We start from the raw sequence: 22,790 nt of genomic DNA on the forward strand, positions 1-22,790 counted from the left end.
TCTTCAATTTGCATCTTTCGTTTCCTGACTACTCTACCAGCTTTTCCGTCTTCTTCTTGTTGTGATTTCTTGTAATTTATATAGGCTAGCCTCTTTTTCCTTATCTTTTCAGCTACTACTTTTGAGAAACAAAGCTGCCTCCTTTTCCTCTTAGTTTTATTTACTTTCCTTACAAAAGGTTTGTTGCCCTTACAATACCTCATTTCAGTTCTGCCCACTGCTTTCTAACTTTTTCCAGATGTTCCCACCCAGTCAACAATTCCATGAGGTAATCCCCCATCTGAACAAAGTTAGTTTTTTTGCAGTCTAGAACCTTCACATTTGAATGAACCCACACTCTCCCCATCAGTAGGCACTCATTATTGCTTGTTAAATGCTGTTATCAATTCTGATCAGCTTGTTAAGCCAATTAAGTTACATGTGTTGTTGCAGAATACGCTTGGATTTTGACGCGGCACACTAGGCACGCTATATAGAATCTGGGAGAAAGCGGTTTACCTATTTTAAAATCTACATAAAAGAGCCGTTAAAATAACCATGTATAAAATATACAGTGCAAACAGAGCATTGCTCCTTCCTGTTGAGGCGAAGGCAGAGAAGCTCACATCCTGGAGATGAATATGTGGCTGCCCAGATGGAGTTGTCAAGAGCATTTTGGCTTCTTGGACCATGGGATGCTTTTCCAAGGGCTGCTGAGCAGAGATGGTGTTCATCTATCAAAGAAGGGAAGAAGCGTCTTCAGTAGCAGACTGGCAATCATTGGGGCAGGGTGATCAAAGCCCCCAGGTTAAGTGCAAGCCCTCAGGTAAGTAAAGCATTATATACCTCCACACAAAGGGGAAAAAGGGTCAGCGTCTGGAAAGCAGTAGATACTAATGCTCAAAATTTGAGAAATAAGGTTTTATATCTTGAGGCTGTGATGAAAGAGGCCGATTTGGATTTAGTGGTGATCGCAGAGAATCATGACTGGGATATAGTTATATCGGGCTATAATCTGTTCAGGAAAGACAGGGTAGAAAGAAAGGGAGGGGGAGTGGCATTATATGTTAAAGATAATATTAAAGCCACAAAATCACAGGACCTACAGGGTAAGGAAGAGGCACTGTGGGTCAATCTGCAAAGAGGGAATGGCAAATGTATTTACATTGCATGATATACAGGCCTCCTTCACAGACAGAAGAAATGGACAGGGTTTTAATTGAAGACATTCAAAATATAGCTATGAAAGGGGAAGTACTACTAGTAGGTGATTTTAATATTCCAGATATTGATTGGGGTATTCCTATTGCAGGGCCCTTTAGAAGTGGGGAGTTCCTAGATTCTCTACAGACAGAACAATTCCAGCTGTTGGTAATAGAACCCACGCAGGATGGGACTTACTTCCAGGGACCAGCAGCAACAAAGCAAAAAGCAGTCATGGGCTGCAATCTCTATATGTGCAGTTGCTGTCTCTACCCTGGAATAGGAAGTTGTTTAGAGGTGGAAGGACTGGCAGTCACATGTATGGACACTGCATCCCTGCAACTGCTTTATGTTGGCTTCTTCCACTGTTGCTGCTGCTGAACTGGAGAAGCAGTAGTGGCAGTAGGGATGGCAGTGGGAGGAAGGTGGGGAAGGTGATGGTAAGTTTACTGTGCAGCTGTCCAAAACTAGTGCATGACTACACAGGACTACAGTGGAGAGGGGTATCTTTAAGCATTTTATGGTTGTGGTTAGGGAGGGGTTGAGGTGATACTCCCACCAGAGCTTTGAGGTCCTCTACAAGGAGGGGATAGAAAGGGGGTCAAAGGCTACCCAGGTGAGGGAGGAGTTTGGGGGAGCTCTAAAAGGGGTCATGGAAACCTTTTAGATAGTGTCACCACTGTGATGAGAGACCAAAGTTTTCCAATATAGCGACAGGATGCAGATGACCCAGGAACTCATTTGTATTCCATAGCTAAATCTTGAAAAACAGGTACTAACCTGTTAAACCTTTAGAGAGTTAGTACATAAGGCCCTTCCTTGCAAATAGAGAATGTAAGTCTTAAGATTTGTATGCACCTTCCAGTTATGATTGCTCCACTAGAAAACTGATCCTCTGGCAACACCCTAACTTTTAGGCCCAGCAACCACCACAGAAAAAGACTCCTGCAAAACCATCATTTATATTGGCAACAAGATAAATATAAATTTGAAAAGCAGAGAACTCAAAGCATTATGGGAATGGTAATAATTCTGTGTTACAGACAATCCTTTCTCAAAATTCAAGAAGGGTTACTTGTTCAGTCAGATACCACCCATCTGACTGGACAACAAGATTTAGGCCCAAGGAAGTCATAATCTGACAACATGAGAAGGGTGTGTGTTTTGTTCTGAAATAGGAGGACACTGATGTCAGAATGTCCAGTGCATTGTGGGGAAAAAAAGTGGCATGATGACATCACTGACTGGCCCCTTGCTGTGGGCACAAAATGGATTCTCAGGGAAAATATATATTACCACATGGTTCCATAGAAATATTTTTTATGGAACAGTTTTTTTAACTGTTCACACTGGTACAAAGTCATGTTTCCAAAGCAAAATTACATGCGTACTTTCACTTTGAAAATTGCCATGGGTACACATTACTTGTGGACATTTGAACCTGTTTTTTATGCAGGAATGAAAATGCATGCAGATTTGAAAATGCACTCTAAAGGGCTCTTTTACCAAACTGCAGTAAAACATGGCCTTAGCACGTCCTTACACAGGTTATTCCCAAGGGGAAGGACAGTGGTCCAAGCTGAAAGCTGCTTTAAATATGGCAATAGACCTTTACACGAGGAAAATAAAAATAAGAGAAACAGGAAGCCTATATGGTTCTCCAAACAAGTGACCAAATAAATAAGGGCAAAAGAACCTGCTTTCAAGAAATACAGAAGAACACAACAAGAGGATCACAGAAAAGATTATCAAAATAAACTCAAAGAAACGAAGAGGGAAATAGGGCTAGCGAAAGCACAAGGAAAAGAAAAAAATGACTAAAGATGAAAAGAGAGGTGACAAGAACTTTTTCAGATATATTGTGGAAAGGAGAAAAGCTAGGAATGGAATTGTAAGACTGACAGACGCTGAGAATAGCTATGTGGAGAATGATGAGGATAAAGCAAACGTGCTAAACAAATACTTCTGTTCGGTGTTCATAGATGAAAATCCTGGAGAAGGACCATGGTTGGCTGCTGAGGGTATATCTGGGACACCACACATTTCCTATATAAACTTCAACACGTGGATTTGGAACAGCACAACAACATTATGATGGTCACTTTGGACGTGTGTTCATTATACACGTCCATACCACAAGATGAGGCTTTAGATACCATCAAGTAAATTTTCAACGATAGACCGAGACCACACTCAATACCCACTGAATTTCTGTTAATATTAGCCAGAACAGCGATGAAAGAAAATTATGTCATGTTCCTTGACAAATTCTATTTACAAGTAGGAGGAGTGGCGATGGGAGCAACGTTTGCCCCATCAATAGCCAACCTTTACATGTCCAGTTTTGAAACGTGTTGGGTTGCAAAGTCTCCCTTTCAGAGTGTTATTTTACATTGGTGGAGATTCATCGATGATATTTTCATGCTTTGGGTGGGCACATTGACAGACCTTCAGCAATTCATGATATGGCTAAACAGCTGCAATCCGAACATTCAATTCACTGAACAACACTCAGCAGACTGTATACATTTTCTGGATGTAGAGATCAACATCGTGTCAAAAAAATTTGTCACGAAAGTGTACAAAAAAACCACCGACAGAAATACATTTTTACACAACACAAGCTGTCATCCAGCACATCTCAGGAACAGCCTTCCTTTCTCTCAAATGTTAAGGCTTAGACGCATTTGCACTGATCTTTCAACATTCAAAGTGCAAGCTAAACAACTCAAGTTAGATCTATTAAAAAGAGGCTATATGGAATCTACTTTAGAAAATGCGTATCGGAGAGCTAAATACAACGATAGAAATTTACTTATAGCCAATAAAGTAGCACGAGAAAAGGACGAAAATGTATTAACTATGGTAATGCAGCATAACGAACACAGTCCCCTTCTTGCTAGTTTGATTAAGAACAGATGGGACATCATAAAATCAATTACCGTGTTTGACAAAACCAACTTACGCACTGCATATGCTAGAACAAACAATATTAAAGAAATCATCAGTCCAGCGGACACAACAATCCCCACGATCAAGGACAAAAAAATACAGGGACATTATAAGTGCGGTCATTGTCAGATATGCAAAATTACCAAACAGATTAAATTTTTCACGAATCCGAAAACGAAGAGAATTCATGAATTGACTCATTTCACAAATTGTTCCTCGGATTATGTGGTATATGTCATATGTTGCCCTTGCAAAAAATTTTACATAGGCATGACAACAAGATCACTACGAGTAAGAATCCTAGAACACAGATCCAATATCCATAGATCAGTTATTAAAGAGCCTATTGTTGAACATTGCATTTCCCATCAACACAAGTTTGAAGAACTTGAATGTTTTGTTCTGGACCATGTGGAAGCTCATCGCAGAGGAGGAAATCGAAAACTTAATTTATTGAGAAGGGAAACTAAATGGATCTTTGAATGCGATACTTTAGAGCCGAATGGACTAAACAGTTCCATTGACTGGCATAATTTCTATTAACGTCATCACGTTACGTTAAGATTAGCATTTCAAACAACAAGATCTATGAGAACGCTAAAGCGCCATTGGCATAATTTCCACTAACGTCATCACGTAACGTAAAGTTCAGCATTTTTAAACGCCAGGATCTACGAGAACGCCAAGGCGCCATTCTTTGAATCACGTTCGTATTTCTTTGAAGTATGTTTGGTCTTGGTTAGACATATATTGTGCTATTGTTCTTTTTCCACGATAATAATTGCATTCAATGTTTTGTGTTCTAGCATCTCTAAAGCACCCCGTTCCTGAAGAAGCCACGTTTCTAGGCGAAACGGGTTCCCGTAGAACGGACAATGGAGAGTGCCAGATTCTAAAGCTAGCGGCGTGATCAGATAAAAGAAAGTGCCAGAATTTCAAACCAAAAGCTAAGTAGCACAATAATTCATGCCTTAGTAATTAAATATTGAAAATGACTATTTCAAAGTGGGAAAGAAAAAGAATGCATTAAAGAGAAAAAAATCTTATAAAGAGAAAAAAATCTTTAAAAAATATTAATAATATAGTAGAAAGCTAGAAATTTGAAAGCTCACTATAGAATGAAGTTTTTTAGCCCTATGATCGAATCGTGGTACGTGTCATAAATTTATATGACCGTGCACTAAACCTGGGTCATTTTACCCACGGTTTCTGAGGGCTTTTTCTTCATTTATTAAAAAGCACGTTAATTGTCACTGGAATTCCAAAATATATATTACCACATGGTTCCATAGAAATATTTTTTATGGAACAATTTTTTTAACTGTTCACAGTGGTACAAAGTCATGTTTCCAAAGCAAAATTACATGTGTACTTTCACTTTGAAAATTGCCATGGGTACACATTACTTGTGGACATTTGAACCTGTTTTTTATGCAGGAATGAAAATGCATGCAGATTTGAAAATGCACTCTAAAGGGCTCTTTTACCAAACTGCAGTAAAACATGGCCTTAGCACGTCCTTACACAGGTTATTCCCAAGGGGAAGGACAGTGGTCCAAGCTGAAAGCTGCTTTAAATATGGCAATAGACCTTTACACGAGGAAAATAAAAATAAGAGAAACAGGAAGCCTATATGGTTCTCCAAACAAGTGACCAAATAAATAAGGGCAAAAGAACCTGCTTTCAAGAAATACAGAAGAACACAACAAGAGGATCACAGAAAAGATTATCAAAATAAACTCAAAGAAACGAAGAGGGAAATAGGGCTAGCGAAAGCACAAGGAAAAGAAAAAAATGACTAAAGATGAAAAGAGAGGTGACAAGAACTTTTTCAGATATATTGTGGAAAGGAGAAAAGCTAGGAATGGAATTGTAAGACTGACAGACGCTGAGAATAGCTATGTGGAGAATGATGAGGATAAAGCAAACGTGCTAAACAAATACTTCTGTTTGGTGTTCATAGATGAAAATCCTGGAGAAGGACCATGGTTGGCTGCTGAGGGTATATCTGGGAATGGAGTGGATATTGCACCATTCACAGAAAAAAAACCATAAACAACTTGAAAATCTGGAAGTGGACAAAGCTATGGGGCTGGATACTGAGGGAGCTCAGAGAAGTCCCAGAGGGAGCTCTTAAGGATTTATTTAATAGATCTTGAGAGACAGGTGAGGTTCCATGGGATTGGAGACAAGCAGATGTGGACCCTCTTCACAAAAGTGGGGACAGGAAAGAAGTGGGAAACTACAAGCCGGTAAGCCTCACGTCGGTGGTAGGAAAAATAATGGAGTTGCTGCTGAAGGAAAAGATAGTTAACTTTCAAGAATCCATCAGGTTGTAGGATCCAAGGCAACATGCCTCTATCAAAGGAAGATCCTGCCAAATGAATCTGATTGATTTCTTTGACTGGGCCAAGGGCGTAGCCACCCACTTTCCCTCCAGGCCCGCACAGCCAACATGCTCGTACCAAGGGCGGGGCGGTTCGCACCAGCTCCTTCGACTGTCAGATGACCCTCTTCTCCAGCACCCAGCCTTAAAAAAAAAAAATCGGCGAAGCGCCTCGCGTCTGCTCTGCACTGCTGTACAGCAAGCAAATTGCCTCATCGCGTTGGCCTTTCCTTCTCTGTGTCCCGCCCTTGCGGAAATAGGAAGTTACTTCAGAGGGCGGGACACGGTGAAAGAAAGGCCGACACAATGAGGCAATTTGCTTGCTGTACAGCAGTGCAGAGCAGAGCAGACGTGAGGTGCTTCACCGATTTTTTTAAAGGCTGGGTGCTGGAGAAGAGGGTCGTCTAACAGTCGAAGGAGCTGGTAGGCAGGTGGGGGAGGGGGGCTCAGATGGGAGAAGGGGACTGGGTGTGGGTGGGGTGGGCTCAGATGGGAGAAGGGGCCTGGAGCTGGAACTGGGGTCTGAGAAGGGGGCAGGAGGGAGAATGGGGCCATGCCTGGGGCAGGTGGGAGAATGGGTCTGGGGCTGAAAAGGGGAGCCTAATGCAAGGCATGTGGATGAAGGGAACTGGGGGCTGAAAAGGAGGGTAGGTGAGATAAGGGGGCTAGTACAAGAACTGGGGGCTGAAAAGGGGCAGGGGCTGAAACTGTGCGGACTGGGGGCTGAAAAGGGGACAGGGAGAAGTGGCTGGGGCTGAAGCTCGAGACTGGTGGGAGAAAAGTGCTGGGGTTGAAATTGGGGACTGGTGGGATAGTGGGGCTGAAACTGGGGACTGAAAAGGAGGGGCAGGTGGGAGATGTGGGCTAGGGCTGGAACTAGGGGCAGGTGGGATAATGGGGCTGGAACTGGGGGCCGAAAAGAAGGGGCAGCGAGAGGGAGGGCAGACCCTGGATGGATGGGAGAGAGAGGGCAAATGGTGGATTGAAGGGGCAGAGAGAAAGGGCAGACAGTGGATGGAAGGGACGGCAGAGAGGGCAGACACTGGATGGCAGAGAGAGAGTGAAGACAGATGCTGGATGGAAGGAAGACGGTGAAAAGAAGATGAGGAAAGCAGAAACCAGACAACAAACTGCTAAAAAAAATATATTTTTATTTTTTTGCTTTAGGATAAAGTAGTATTGTAGATGTGTTAATAAATGTTTATAAATGAACATGTAAATAAGGTAATCTTTTTATTGGACTAATTTTTATACATTTTGGCTAACTTTCGGAGAACAAAACCCCCTTCCTCAGGTCAGGATAGGATACTGTAACAGCACTATACTGTATTGACCTGAGGACGGAGATTTTGGCCTCTGAAAACTAAATGTATTAGTCCATAAAATGGTATTATTTTATTTTCTATATTTGTTTTATTTCTATTTGTTAATTTGTAAAGTGATTGGTATTGGTTAGTTTTTTCAGATTTACATCTGCTGTCTTTATATTTTGCACAGTACTAGGAGACATTTTCTGTTTCTGTGGCGTTGCATTGTATGCAGAGTCTGGCATCTTGGGGGTTCAGTTTAATTTTTGTCTAAATAGAAAGTTTATGATTACTTATTCTAGTGGATTAGGGTGTATCTGTGTTTGTGAAAAAGACATGGCTTTCAGTTGGCATTGACTGTGCAGGATCGACGATCTGTACTATTCTGTCTGGTTTCGTTTTACAATAGGTGAATTGATGTTCTAGTGCTCACTGTAGTGTTTAAGATGCTTTCCTTTTCCTTGTGTGACTAGTAGAAATGACTGCTTATGGTATGCTAGAATTGCTCTATAGGTCCTGAGTGTTTTGTATTCTCGGTATGCCTGGTACTGAATTTTGGAGGGGGTGTTAAAAAATGACCAACCCGGGTGCCAACTACCCTAGGTACGCCACTGCTTTGATCGCTGTCTATTCTCCCGCAGTTGATGCCAAACTATGGGAGGGGGGGAAGGGCAGGGTTGATGCCAGGCTACAGTTCCAGGCTGGAGATTTTTCCACAGTCCTGTATTTCTGACCACCCCATTGTTATGGGACTTGCAGCACTGATTTCCATGGGCAGAATCAGGCACTGCAAATCCCACACTGATTTGGGTTGTAAAGTTTAAATCAGGACTACACAAAATCTCAAGCCTGGAACTGGGTAATTTGCCATCTCTGTGATTTCTAATTTTTTGTGTTTTATTCTGCAGTTTGTAAGGGGTGGTCTGTTCTGCATGTGACCGACGTAAAAGATTCTGTGTGCTTGTCTGACATCGCTGTCTGGATGTCTCAACGCCACCTGAAATTAAATATGACCAAAACCGAGCTTCTCATTTTCCCCCTCAAACCCACCTCCCCGCTCCCCCCATTTTCTATTTCTGTTGATGGTTCTCTCATTCTCCCTGTCTCCTCAGCTCGAAACCTTGGGGTCATCTTTGACTCTTCTCTCTCCTTCTCTGCTCATATCCAGCAGATTGCCAAGACCTGTCGTTTCTTTCTTTACAACATCCGTAAAATCCGCCCCTTTCTTTCCGAGCACTCTACCAAAACCCTCATCCACACCCTTGTCACCTCTTGTTTAGACTACTGCAATCTGCTTCTTGCTGGCCTCCCACTTAGTCACCTCTCCCCTCTCCAGTCGGTTCAAAACTCTGCTGCCCGTCTCATCTTCCGCCAGGGTCGCTTTACTCATACTACCCCTCTCCTCAAGACCCTTTACTGGCTCCCTATCCGTTTTCGCATCCTGTTCAAACTTCTTCTACTAACCTATAAATGTATTCACTCTGCTGCTCCCCAGTATCTCTCCACACTCGTCCTTCCCTACACCCCTTCCCGTGCACTCCGCTCCATGGATAAATCCTTCTTATCTGTTCCCTTCTCCACTACTGCCAACTCCAGACTTCGCGCCTTCTGTCTCGCTGCACCCTACGCCTGGAATAAACTTCCTGAGCCCCTACGTCTTGCCCCATCCTTGGCCACCTTTAAATCTAGACTGAAAGCCCACCTCTTTAACATTGCTTTTGACTCGTAACCACTTGTAACCACTCGCCTCCACCTACCCTCCTCTTTTCCTTCCCATCCACATTAATTGATTTGATTTGCTTACTTTATTTATTTTTTGTCTATTAGATTGTAAGCTCTTTGAGCAGGAACTGTCTTTCTTCTATGTTTGTGCAGCGCTGCGTATGCCTTGTAGCGCTATAGAAATGCTAAATAGTAGTAGTAGTAGTAGTATGTAGTTCGTGTGGGGATCTATATGAGTCTGACTTCTCTGGCTTTTTCAATGGGAATGTCAGTTCCAGAATTTACCTGTTTTATGAACACAGCTTAATCAGGCATTTGCATTTGTTACAAAGCAAAGCTTGAAGGATATGTGCCATTGGCATGTTTGCCTTATAGCAGTCATATTTGGCAAGGTTTAAGATATGGGATAAAATCATTATATTTAAAAATGTCGGTGTTCCATGAACCAGGTATGTGGTTTATGTTAATGCAGGAGAGCTGTTGCACAGACTGTTTACTTAGAAATTCATCATCAAGTGCACTCTAAGGCATTATTAAGGAGTATCCCAAGAAACCATACTCACACCTAGTGCCCACCCATATCTGCTCTGGGCCCACCCCAAAATGTCAGGTCTGGCTACGCCACTGGACTGGGCAACCAAAGAACTGGATAAAGGATATGTGCTAAATGTAATCTACTTGGATTTCAGCAAAGCCTTTGATATGGTTCCTCACAGAAGACTCTTGAATAAGCTGAGAGGGCTAAACGTAGGACCTAAAGTGGTGAACTGGATTGGAAACTGGTTGCTATACAGGCGACAGAGGAATTTACTCGGAGAAAAGGAAGGTGAGTAGTGGAATACCTCAGGGGTCAGTACTGGGCTGATTCTGTTTAATATATTTGTGAGAGACATTGCTGAAGGGCTAGAAGGAAATGTTTTCCTTTTTATGGATGACACAAAGATAGAGTGGATACCCTGGCGGGAGTAGAAATCATGAGAAGAGATCTCCAAGAATTAGAAGAATGGTCAAAGAAGTGCTGAGTGATACACTTGGGGTGCAGAAATCCATAGGATATGTACGAGATAGGATGAGAAAGATTGATAAGCGTAGCTCAGGAGAAGGACCTTGGGGTGATGGTGTCCGAGGATCTCAAGGTGACAAAGGAATGCAATAAGGTGGTGGCCATGGCCAGAAGGATGCTAGGCTGCATAGAGAAGGGTATAACCAGCAGATGATAGGAGGTGTTGATGCCCCTGTACAAGTTGTTGGTGAGGCCTCACTTGGAGTATTGTGTTGTTTTGGAGGTCGTATCTTGCTAAGGAAGTAAAAAGACCGGAAGCGGTTCAGAGAAAAGCGACAAAAATAGTATAGGGTTTGCATCACAAGATGTATGACGAGAGACTTGAAGACCTGAAAATGTATATCCTGGAGAAAAGGAGAGGCAGGGGTGATATGATACAGACATTCAAATAAAAGGTATTCATATACAAACAAACCTTTTCCAGAGGAGGGAAGATGATAGAACTAGAGGACATGAATTTAGATTGCAGGGGGGGGGGGGGGGCACTCAGGAATAACGTCAGGAAGTACTTTATCACGGAGAGGGTGGTAAGTGCCTGGAAAACCCTCCTGTGGGAGGTGGTGGAGATGAAAACAGTAACAGAATTTAAAAATGTGTGGGATAAAAACAAAGGAATCCTGTATGGAAGACATAGAACAAGCTTAGCGGTGATTAGATGGCAACATCAGTAATTGAGAGGCAAAGCCAGTGCTAGGCAGACTTCTACGGTCTGTGCCCTAATTGTAGCTGGACAGGTAGGCCAGTGCTAGGCAGAGTTCTATGATCTGTGCCCCGATTGTGGCTGGAAAGATTTTGGATGGGCTGAAGTGGGCTTCGACGACAGCTTCAGTAGTTGGAGAATAAGGCAAGTGCCGTATAGACTTCCACACTCTATGCCCTGAAAATAGCAAGAACAAGTATGCATATGTGGTATCACATCCTACCTTATGTTATGAGTTTATCTTATTGGGCAGACTGGATGGACCTTACAGGTCTTTATCTGCTGTCATCTACTATGTTACTATGGGCCTCATTTTCAAAAGAGAAAAACAACTAAAAAGAGGCATAAAGCAGCATTTGAACATTTTTTTCACAAAATATCCAAATTAGTATTTCCAAAACCTGCTTTGCAGATGTTTATCTACGCAATTCGTCTGCAGTTCATCCAAATCACAAGAGAGCATGTCAAGGACAGGATTACTGCATTCCTAACACTTGGACGTTTTACAGACGGAATGGAACAAAATGGAAATGTCTAGGGCTGAAACTTCAACATTTTAGTCTAGACCTGTTTTTAGAACAAATAAGGCATATAAAGGTGCTCTAAATGACCAGACGACCACTGGAGGGAATCAGGGATGACCCCCCCCCCCTTACTCCTCCAGTGGTCACTGATCCCCTCCCAAAAATGTAAATAAAAATATGACTTACCAGCCTCTATGACAGCTTCAGATGTTATGACCAGGTCTATTAGAGCAGCATGCAGGTCCCTGGAGTAGTCTAGTGGTCAGTGCAGTGAACTGTAGACAGGTAGACCCAAGCCCTTACCTCCCACTACCTGTTACACTTGTGGCGGAAACTGTGAATCCTCCCAAACTCACCAGAAACATACTGTACCCACATATAGGTGTCCCCTTCATCCATGAGGGCTATTGTAGTGGTGTACAGTTGGGGTAGTGGGTTTTGGAGGGCTCAGCAGGCAAGATAAGGGAGCAATGGTGAGGTGTGTTCCTGGGAGCATTTATATGAAGTCTACCACAGTGCCCCCTAGGGTGCCCCACTGCTCTCCTGGGATGTCTGGGGGACCAGTCTACTAAAAATGCTGGCCCCTCCTATATCCCAATGGCTTGATTTTCTACATTTTTCACTTGGACTTTATTTTTTTCAAAAGTGGACCAAAAAGATAAACGTTTTGCGCAAAAAACTTCTAGAAAATAGCAATTTTTGAAACAAATAGATGTTCTTCTGTTTTGAAAATGGCTATATTCCCCACTTGAATTTTGGACATTTTGCACAAAACATTCAAAGTTGGATTTAGACATCATATAGAAAATGCCCCTCCATGTATATGTAAGTATTGTTTATGCTTATTATTTACTAGAGAAAAGGAATGGTTTGAATAGGCGATATTACCACTGATTCTCTGGAACATTCTGGACTTGCAGATCGGTGCATGACTACCTTGGTAGTGACTTTAACTAATAGTGCTCAGAGGGATAACTTGTTAAAAATATATATTTTTTTGTTATGGGGCAACTTGTTTAAAGGGAAAAGATATATATATATATATATATATATATATATATATATATATATATATATATATATATCAGGGGCGTAGCCACGGGTGGGCCTGGATGGCCCCAGGCCCAGCCACTTTCCCTCCAGACCTGCCCAACCAACGTCCGCCCCGCCCCCACCCGCACCTGCCTACCAGCTCCGTCGACGAAGAGATAACCCTCTTCTGCCACCCGGCAATGGCATCCAGCCTTCAAAAAGAAAAGCGAAGAAGCGCGTCGCATCTGCTCTGCACTGCGCTCATTGCGTCGGCCCGTCAATCACTGTGTCCCGCCCTCTGATGTAACTTCCTATTTCCTCAAGGGCGGGACACAGTGATTGAAGGGCCGACGCGACGAGCACAGTGCAGAGCTGACGCGAGGCGCTTCTTCGCTTTTCGTTTTGAAGACTGGGTGCCGGGTGGCAGAAGAGGGTCATCTCTTCGTCGACGGAGCTGGTACGTTTGCTTACTATTTATAAGAGAACCCCTTGTATTTTGTATGATTTGCTGATTGGGTATCTCTCCCTCTAATTACTATCAAGTTGTATGGCAGCCATATCAGTTTTAAATAGTGCCATTTGGGGGCTAGTGTGTGTTTGCATATGCAGATACTTGTCTAGGGATAGACATATAATATACAGATATTTTATGGGGTTTTAAAATGTAGATGCAGGTTTGTGCAGTTGTTTTTAGCTGGCTATTTAGCCACTCACCAGATTTATGAATATAGACTGAGCTGTTTTTATGACCCCTGGTATAGTCAATATGCCAACACATAGCCTTATTGGGACTTTAACTTTTTTTGTATTCTCCATTTGCTACTAAGCGGATCAATATTTAATGGCAGCAGTGAACCCCATTTCTTAAAATGCTGACTGTAGCATTTTGAAAAAAAAATACATATGTTGAATGTCACATTCAGGGCAATCCCAAAAAACACTACTCACACCTAGTGCCCACCCATATTAACTCTGGGCCCACCCAAAATGTCAGGTCTGGCTACGCCACTGATATATATATATATATATTTTACAGATATCTCATGAGAAATGCAGAAGAGAAGGCAGCAGTTTCTGCTGCTTCATGTTGGAATTTTACAATTGGGGGCCTCATTCCATCGTAAGTTCCCAAGTAAATGTGTAGTGAGATAACCTGTGAAATATATTTTTCGGGAGTCTGCTTATTTTACAACTTTTTTTTGTCAACCAGGGCAGTGCCTCACATATAACTTCAGAAGATAAAGGGCTATGTTTACTAAGCTGCGCTATGGGTGTGTTAGCGTTTTTAACATGCATAAATGGTGTATGCACATTAAACGCTAACATGCCCATAGAAATGTATAGGCACATTAGTGTTTAATGCACCTTAAATTTACATGCGCTTTAAAAACGCTAACGCACCTTAGTAAACATAGCCCAAAGTTGGGGAAAAGTAAAATGCAATGTTCTTTGATTTCATTACCTTTTGGTCTGTGTGCCAGAATTTTCTTTCCTTTTTCCTCCTAGATTGGAATCTCTGTATTATGAACATTAACATATTTTTGTTTTCCTTTTCCTATAAATGTTTTGTTTCCTATTGTAAGCCCTGCCCCCGGGAGCCAACCACACCTTACCTTTACTTTATTATTTGTAGTCAATGACCTTTACCTCAGCTGTGGCTTTCTTCTGGAGGACGGTCTCACAGAAATTATAGGGAAATTAAGGAAGGAGAATGGGTTCAGGAATGAGGAAAGTTCAGGGAAGGAATGGGATAAATTTTACTTTTCTTAAATTACATACTTTTCTTAAAATACATCAAGAAATGTATTGTTATGTCCAATAAGAAAGGTATCATCTTATTTTCTTTTCCATGTTTTATTTTGTTTGATTTCTATTGATAACCTTAAATTACATAAAAATTTATTTTTTAAAAAAACACTTAAAAACACCAAGTTATAAGCAAATATTATGCAAACAAAAAACTTGATCAGATAAGTAATATTTTTTCACTAACACCTTTTTAATCACAATTTTTAATGTTATCAACCCACTGTCTAAACTAGAAATGATTCTTTGTGTCACCTTTTTGTCTTTCAGAATTAATTACTTCAGGAACTTAGTTTATCAGGTATTATTTTGTATTTGAATTGTTATTCCATACATTTAAATATCTGTCTGTCACCTCAGTTTCTTCTTTTGGGTCTTTCTTGTTATTCTTCGTTTTTTCTCCTTTCTTTAGTTGGAGCTCTTAGCTGTTCTTCCCAAGTTTCTCTGCTCAGGAACCCTACTGCCTGACTTTAAGAAATCAACAAGGCAATACCCTAACGCTATACTAGAACTATCATAAGACATTTTTATTATGTCCCTATGCTAAGAAAACAAACAGCTAATTCAAGAGTCCCTTCTGACCCTCCCCACAAATGTATCCTCTTATAACAGTCATGTACTCACAGGGCACCAGCTACAGACTACCAGCTCAGAGCAGGCTTTTGTTATATACCTTTTCATGTGAAAGTCAAAGCGATAATTTATTTATGCTCTCTGCAACTTTATGCATCAATTTATTTTAAACAGGAGCATAATAGAAGCAAAATCTCCAATATCATACACTACCAACTTTTACTGAGTTCTCAATGATAGTGTAAACAACTCTTGATGCTAAAGTCAGAACAGGTTTTTTTTTAAGCTATAGCACCTGTCAGCTCTCTACTTTCCCAGCCAGGGCTGTCTATTATGTAGTATGAAAGTAAAACATTTCTACATTCCAATTCTCTATTACTAAAGATGTTAACATTTAAATTTCAATGCACATGTATCCAGAACAGTATTATACAGCATTACTGCTGCTGCTTTTTATAATCAATGACAGTATTCTTTTTCTTTACTTTAAAACACAGGCTTTCCTCCAATGACAAGCAGCTTTAAATACCCACACTAAAACAGCAGCGCTGGTCTCTTTTTCTTCTAGAAACAATTTGAGGGGCCCTTTTACTAAGCCGCGTAAGCGTCTACGTGCACCCAACGCGCACCAAAATGGAGTTACCGTATGGCTACCGCGTGGCTCTTGTGGTAATTTCGTTTTTGACACACATCCTGCCCGGTTGCCCAATGAGACACCGCTAGGTCAATAGCTGGCGGTAAGGTCGCAGACCCAAACTGGATGCACGGCAATTTTGAATTTGCTGCATGCCCATTTTCGGCAAAACATATAAAAAGGCTTTTTTTACAGGTGCGCTAAAGAGTAAAACCTTTCTTCCCAAGATCCATCTTTTGCAACCTGGTACAGTCAATGGTACTAAGTCACCTGGACTATTGCAACACACTGTACGCCGGCTGTAAAGAACAGAATGCCAAGAAACTTCAGACAGCCCAGAATACCCGTAGCCAGACTCATATTTGGAAAAACAAAATATGAAAGGGCAAAACCCTTAAGAGAGAAACTACACTGGCTCCCACTCAAAGAACGGACCACATTCAAGATCTGCACAATTTTTCATAAAATCATCTACGGAGATGCCCCGACTTACATGCTAGACCTTGTTGACCTACCTCCCAGAAATGCTAAAAGATCGGCCCGCACATTTCTTAATCTACACTTCCCCAGCTGCAAAGGACTAAAATACAAACTAACACATGCTACCAGCTTTTCCTACATGAGCACTCAGCTATGGAATGCACTACCAACAAATTTGAAAACAATCAACGAAATCACTAACTTTCGCAAATCTCTTAAAACCTATCTCTTCAACAAGGCCTATCACGAGAGTCCATAGATTAACTATAACACTTCACCACTCCACCCTTACTCTGAATGACGCCTTTCTATAACTGTCTGTTTAGTTCTTCTCTTCCATCCTGATCTCTTTGTAACACCAACTGTACCTTCTACCCTGGAATGGCGATGCCATAACAGATCTTTGTAAGCCACATTGAGCCTGCAAATAGGTGGGAAAATGTGGGATACAAGTGCAATAAAATATAAATATAAAAATGATTCTGTGTGCGCCCAAGACCCACGCCTATACTACTGCAAGCCATTTTTCAGCGTACCTTAGTAAAAGGACACCTGAATGCAGCCCTTGTTAAAATTTCCCTAAATCTCTCATGGAAATTTATCTCTGCCACCTGGGACATCAGGCTACCTCTCAGAAGGCTCTTTCCTCAAATTGGGCCCAAATATAAAGAGAGGTTACTTCAGAAAATTCTTTTACAGACACTAAATCAATCACTCCTGTCCCTGAAGCCAAATGTCACTGTGGGCTTCACAACTTAACTACTTCAGGCACTCTTGAATGATAATATCAGAATTCCTTTAAAATTAAGTTAAAATTCAGTTCTCTCACACAGCACTCATACACCCTACTTTGACAAGAAAACCCACCCAACTGCCTTCCATTGCCGTTTTGAACTCTGCCCAGGACTCTGACAGAACCCTGCATGCAGCCCTGTCAAAGTTCCAGGCACATGTTGCATTTTAAACCCTTTCACCATCCTAATACAACCATTTTATTTATTTATTTATTATTACATTTATATCCCACATTTTCCCACTGATTGCAGGCTCAAAGTGGCTTACAATAAATCTTTAATAAGGTACAATTATAGAATAGAGAATACAATAGAAATAACAAGCAAATAACAAAGCAACAGGCCCAGCACAGCCTGCTCTGTCTTCCTCCCTACAGCCGCCACACATGCGGTAGACCTGCGAACGTGCACCAGCGCAGACTCTCTCTCCCCCGACATGCAGCAGAGCATCCTGTCACCATGGTACTCCTGCGGCTTCTGAGCTCTGGCTGTCCTACACCAATGCCATTCCAGGACTGCTCTGACCGCAGCCACAGCCTCAATCCACACCAGCCCTGAACCACAGTTATTTAAATTTTTTAAAATTAAACCCCACTGGGTTGCATTATTTGGATATTAGTTCGCCTATACTTGTAAGCTTTACAGTTCAAGTTTAATATTGCTTGATTTCTATTTTTGAAATGCTTTAAATAAAAAAAAAAAGAATTACCCTGAGTATACTAGCATGCATGTTCGCAAGAACGTATGTACTTGCACGTGGCTTTAGTGTTAAGTATGTTTTGGGGTGGAGTCATGATTAACATGTATACCTTAAATAAATAAATATGGCTTCACTCTAAACAGTTCCTGGATTTGTTCAACAAGCACACTGTGGATCCAGATGAAAAACAAAAGTAAATGAGTTGGTTAATGAACCTCAGTAGTAACGCGCTGTGCCTTTATACACTTATGCACAGTGTCTTACATACTCAGATCATCACTGGTTCAACAGCCACCACCTTCCTATATAGTTTCTTAATTATTCAATAGAAATAGGAGTACGCCACCACCATCTTGACCACATTTGGCGAATGTCGGCAGGATGAGCGGCGGCTGATATTAGGTAAAGTCTAAAGTTTCAATATCAGAATTTTGATCATTGGATAAGGGAAGGGTTTTTAACTATTTTACCCTTTGATTTGTAGGGAACATCCTTGAAAGAGCATTCCAGCAAAACACGTCCCTTGTCAGAGAAGAATGCCCCTAAGCCGACTAGATCAAGTGTTATATTTTAAAGACGAGTATCAAGTAACACAGAACAGTATAAGGCAGTCTACTAAGTCTATTTCTAAAAAAAAGTTTATTAAAAAACTATATAGGAAGGTGGCGGCTATTGAACCAGTGACGATCTTAGAAGAGTATTTGATATGCAAAGTGTACCTTATAAAATAGGCACATTTACACATGAACATTTCCACCTGCTTCTGAACAGGCATTAATGCTCACAGCTTGACTTTAGGCAGAATTTACATAGAAGGTCCCTTTGAATATCCGGCCTTTATCATCTAATATATAAAAGGCAACCCCAACGTTCTGAAGCCTCCACGGAAGTTGAGGCGCCTGAGATATCCGGTGTGCCCTGGAGTGTCTGCACCGCCCTCGCGTCAAAACGTCATGACGTCGAGGGCGGAGCTATTGACACTCGAGGGCCGAAACGGCCCACAGCGAACAAGGCAAGTAGCTTTGAGGGACGGAGGGAGGGGGCCCCTTGCTAGCGCCCATTTCATTCCGCTCAGAAACGGGCATTTTTTCCTAGTTTATCAAGAAAAGCTAAGATGTTTGCCATAAGGGAAGTTGGCTGTTTAACTGGCCCAACTGTATTTTCAATTCAGAAAGTCAACAAGTGCCAGATTTTTATTTTTTTAAACAAGATATAGCTCTCTAGGTTTGCCCATGGTGGTAATGCTGTTGTCTCTTCAGTGTACGTGGGTGACATGGAGGCATATTTTCAAAGCACTTAGCCTCCCAAAGTTCCATACGTTTCTATGGAACTTTGGGAGGCTAAGTGCTTTGAAAATAAGCCCCATAGTGTTTAATCGCTGTCCCCCACAACTTACAGGCTCCAGTCTCAGCCACAAGGCTAAGAAGAGACCATCCTTAGCTCTGATCTTACAACTGAATCTTAGCCAAAAGGCAGAGAAGTAGCAGATTAGAGGAAGAAATAGCATCTAATCTTCTGATCTGATACATAAGAGAACCAGTACCGTTTGAGAGAAAACTTTAAAAGACTATTTCAAGGATAGAGTGAAATCAAAAAGTAAATGGTGAGTATAGGTGTAGAAAAAGGAATAACAACTGATAGCACTTAACAATTAGTAGATTTGAAGATGATCATTAACACAATTTATTGAGTGTTTTCAGGTGGTTTAGGAGTCTACTCCATGAGCCACAAAACTTACAAGTTGTAGGAGAGTAGCTCAAAGATCTATTTTTTTTTGTAGTTCAATGTTGTATTATGGTTATATTACTATGTACTTGTACTTATAAAATTCAATAAACATTCTTTTAAAAAGGATGTTTTTCTCTTCTTTTCAATCATTTTTATTTTTGGTTAATGGAACCATACTTTCTTAAGAAAATGAGGCCCACTTATTCTAAACAGTGCTTGTGGTGGGTATGCAAAACTATAAAAACTGTTAGGTATTCAGGTCTTCAATGGGTGCATCATGCTTGTTGTGGTTCCTCATTCTCTGTGTCTTGGGTGCAGCTCCTGGGTATTTATGAGGACTGAAGCCAGGATGTTAAAATGGATTACCTCTGGTATTAAGCTTCTTTTCCCTCTCCAAATTCCCAGCTGTTTTCCACAGCTGTTATGTCGCTAGTCTAGTTTTCTTAAACTCTCTTGTGTTAATACAGATATTGATACATAACTCTTCCTAGTCTCTGACAAGGCTGAGAAGAGACAATGTGCCCGTGTCTCACTCTCTTGTATCTTTGTGGCAGCTTCCCTCACAAAGCACCAACTGCCAACCCCAACAGATGGAAAATTTCATTTTTTAATTTCTTCAGTGTTCCACATTGTGGCTAAGAGACAGGAACATGAAGGGTCCCTCGGCATATACATGGAAATCCTGTGCCAACTTACAAAAGGAGGAGTTTCATGTACAGTCTGTGCCCTAATTAGAAAACCTAACTACCTCAAATAGAATTTTGAATTGTTAAACACAGAAAACCTTTGCACTTAAAATAAACTACTAAATATGTCCTTTGAGCCCACACATATTTATCCAACTAAATTAACAGCCTATAGTACATACTTAGGGGCCCTTTACCAAACTGCGGTAAAAAGTGACATTAGCGCGTGGTTACGCGGGTCCATCTCCTGAGCTAAGGTCTTTTTTCCACATAGGTAAAATGGCTGCTTTTTCTATTTTTTGACTTAAAGGCCACGTACTAATTTTCCCATTAGCGGTGAGCCCTTGCTGACATCTATTTTTAGGCGGTAAGGGCTCACACGCTAGTCATACATTAATCAGTTGGTGCGATGCAATGTAGCTGCGCTAACCAATTAGTACAGAACGCACCTACTCTCTGCCCTGACCCACCTCCAGCGCTAAAAATATAAAATTTTTAGTGCATAGGAAGCATGCACCGATGCCAATGTGACTGCGGGATGCCCAAGTGAGCCCCATGGTAAGGCATTTTAAGCTGCAGTAAGCATGCATTAGTGTTTACCACAGCTTAGAATAAGGACCCCTTAAATTGTTAATGGCATATCTGTTGGTTCAATACTCATATAAACAGCTTTATGAGAATCCAGAAAGCATTACATAAAGTAATTTCTTTGTAGAACATTTGAGACCTGTTTTGTCACTGGAATATAGTCCTTCTGAACAACCACCCATGCAGTGTTTAATATCACACAAGTAGTGGACCAGGAGAACAGTTTTCACCTGGGACTGTTAACAGTGTTCATGGGCACTGTGCACTGCCAGAAAGCAAAAAGAATGAACCAGCCACATAAGCATTCATGTGAATATTTTTATATATAAAGGGCCATGCATATATGGCATAGAAACAGAAAATGAAACAGATGTCATCCGGCTGTAAAGTTTACTTGAGAAGAAAGGGACTTTTACAGTTAACCTTCATTTTCACTGCTCTTGGACAGTACCTAAATATTTTAAATAAACACCACTGGTCATTATGCCCCCCCCCCCCCCAAGATACCATAACATTGCATTGTTTTCTACATTGATAAAACCTGCATAGATAACTACATTTCCCAGAAAGCATTATGCCTGGGGCTGCATGTAATCACTTGTGTACAAATCCTCTACTGTCTAGTCCTGGTATAGATGTGCAAACTGCAGACATTTTCCAAACAGCTTGCCCAGAGGCAAAATCCAGAGGTATAAACCTTGCACCTGACCTTCAAAAGGAAAGTACGTGCTTTCTTGCCCTGTGAAAATTGCTCACAGGTACACCGCACCTGCAGCAGATATTTTGTTGCCAAACAGCTCACATGGATTTGAAAGTCCCATCTATGAACACTCTCTTCCAACACTTCCCTAAATGCACCTCCCCTCAGTCTGGCTAAAACCCTTCATGTAATTTTAGCCAAATTTCTCTGACATCAATTTTTGGACAGCCAATTTACTCAGGTAAATTGATATTTATCAGTTAAATGGATTTAAAGATTAATTTCATATGGACACATTACACTTGCATTATGGCTAGGGCTTCTATTCTTAGATGTTTCTATATTGTAAATTTAGGTGTTTATTTTCCAGCTAATTAGGGGTTGTTAGTGAGTTTGCCCGGCAGACATCTTTGCAAACTTCCTTTTCCGGTGGAATCAGATGCATACATTTATGAAGCTCGGGAACTGGAATTGTGGAAGGGCAGAAAAGTAGAGGAGTCAAGACAAGCAAGGGGTGTAAAAGTGGTGGTTTTCCACTGTTTATCCAATAAACACCTATTTTAACGTTTTTGCTTTGGGGATTTGTATAGTTGTTTATCAGATAAGACCAAAAATCACACAACCTATGGCATTATTTTGTATTACTGAAGCAGCCCTACTATTTGACATCACTATGCATGCCTAAGAGCGTACCATTGGTTGTAAGATTTGACGACAGGTATTAAGGTCTATAAACAACACTGAACATTTGAATGCGAAGGGCATGTTTTGCTCTGGGAGCTTCATCTCCTGGGAAATTCATGTACTGCACAACAGAAGGCGTGGTCCCACAATTACTGTGCAGGTCTTACAGATAGAGAAGCTTCTGAGTTTTAGCTGTAACTCAGCCATTGATTCTTAGCTACCTTAAACAAGTATTGCACTTGGTAATAACAATATTGTTTGTTCTCCCTATCAGAAGCAGTCACAGAATGCACAATCCAATATGGATGACAAATGCATCCAACAAGTGGCTGAATGTATGTTCTAACTCTCTTGTGACCTTAAATCATTGGACTGTACTCTAGAGATGCAAGATACTGTGCAGCCAAATTATCTTGTACAGTTAAAATACTCCAGCAGTGTTTTTCATTTGCAGCACTTTTATATTGATATACAATTTTAAACTAAAATATTACACTAAAACCTATAAATACAAACTTCCTTTCTGACCCACCACCATTCTATAGAAAG

The sequence above is a fragment of the Microcaecilia unicolor genome, chromosome 1 (assembly GCF_901765095.1).
Source record: "Microcaecilia unicolor chromosome 1, aMicUni1.1, whole genome shotgun sequence".
Taxonomy (NCBI): domain Eukaryota; kingdom Metazoa; phylum Chordata; class Amphibia; order Gymnophiona; family Siphonopidae; genus Microcaecilia; species Microcaecilia unicolor.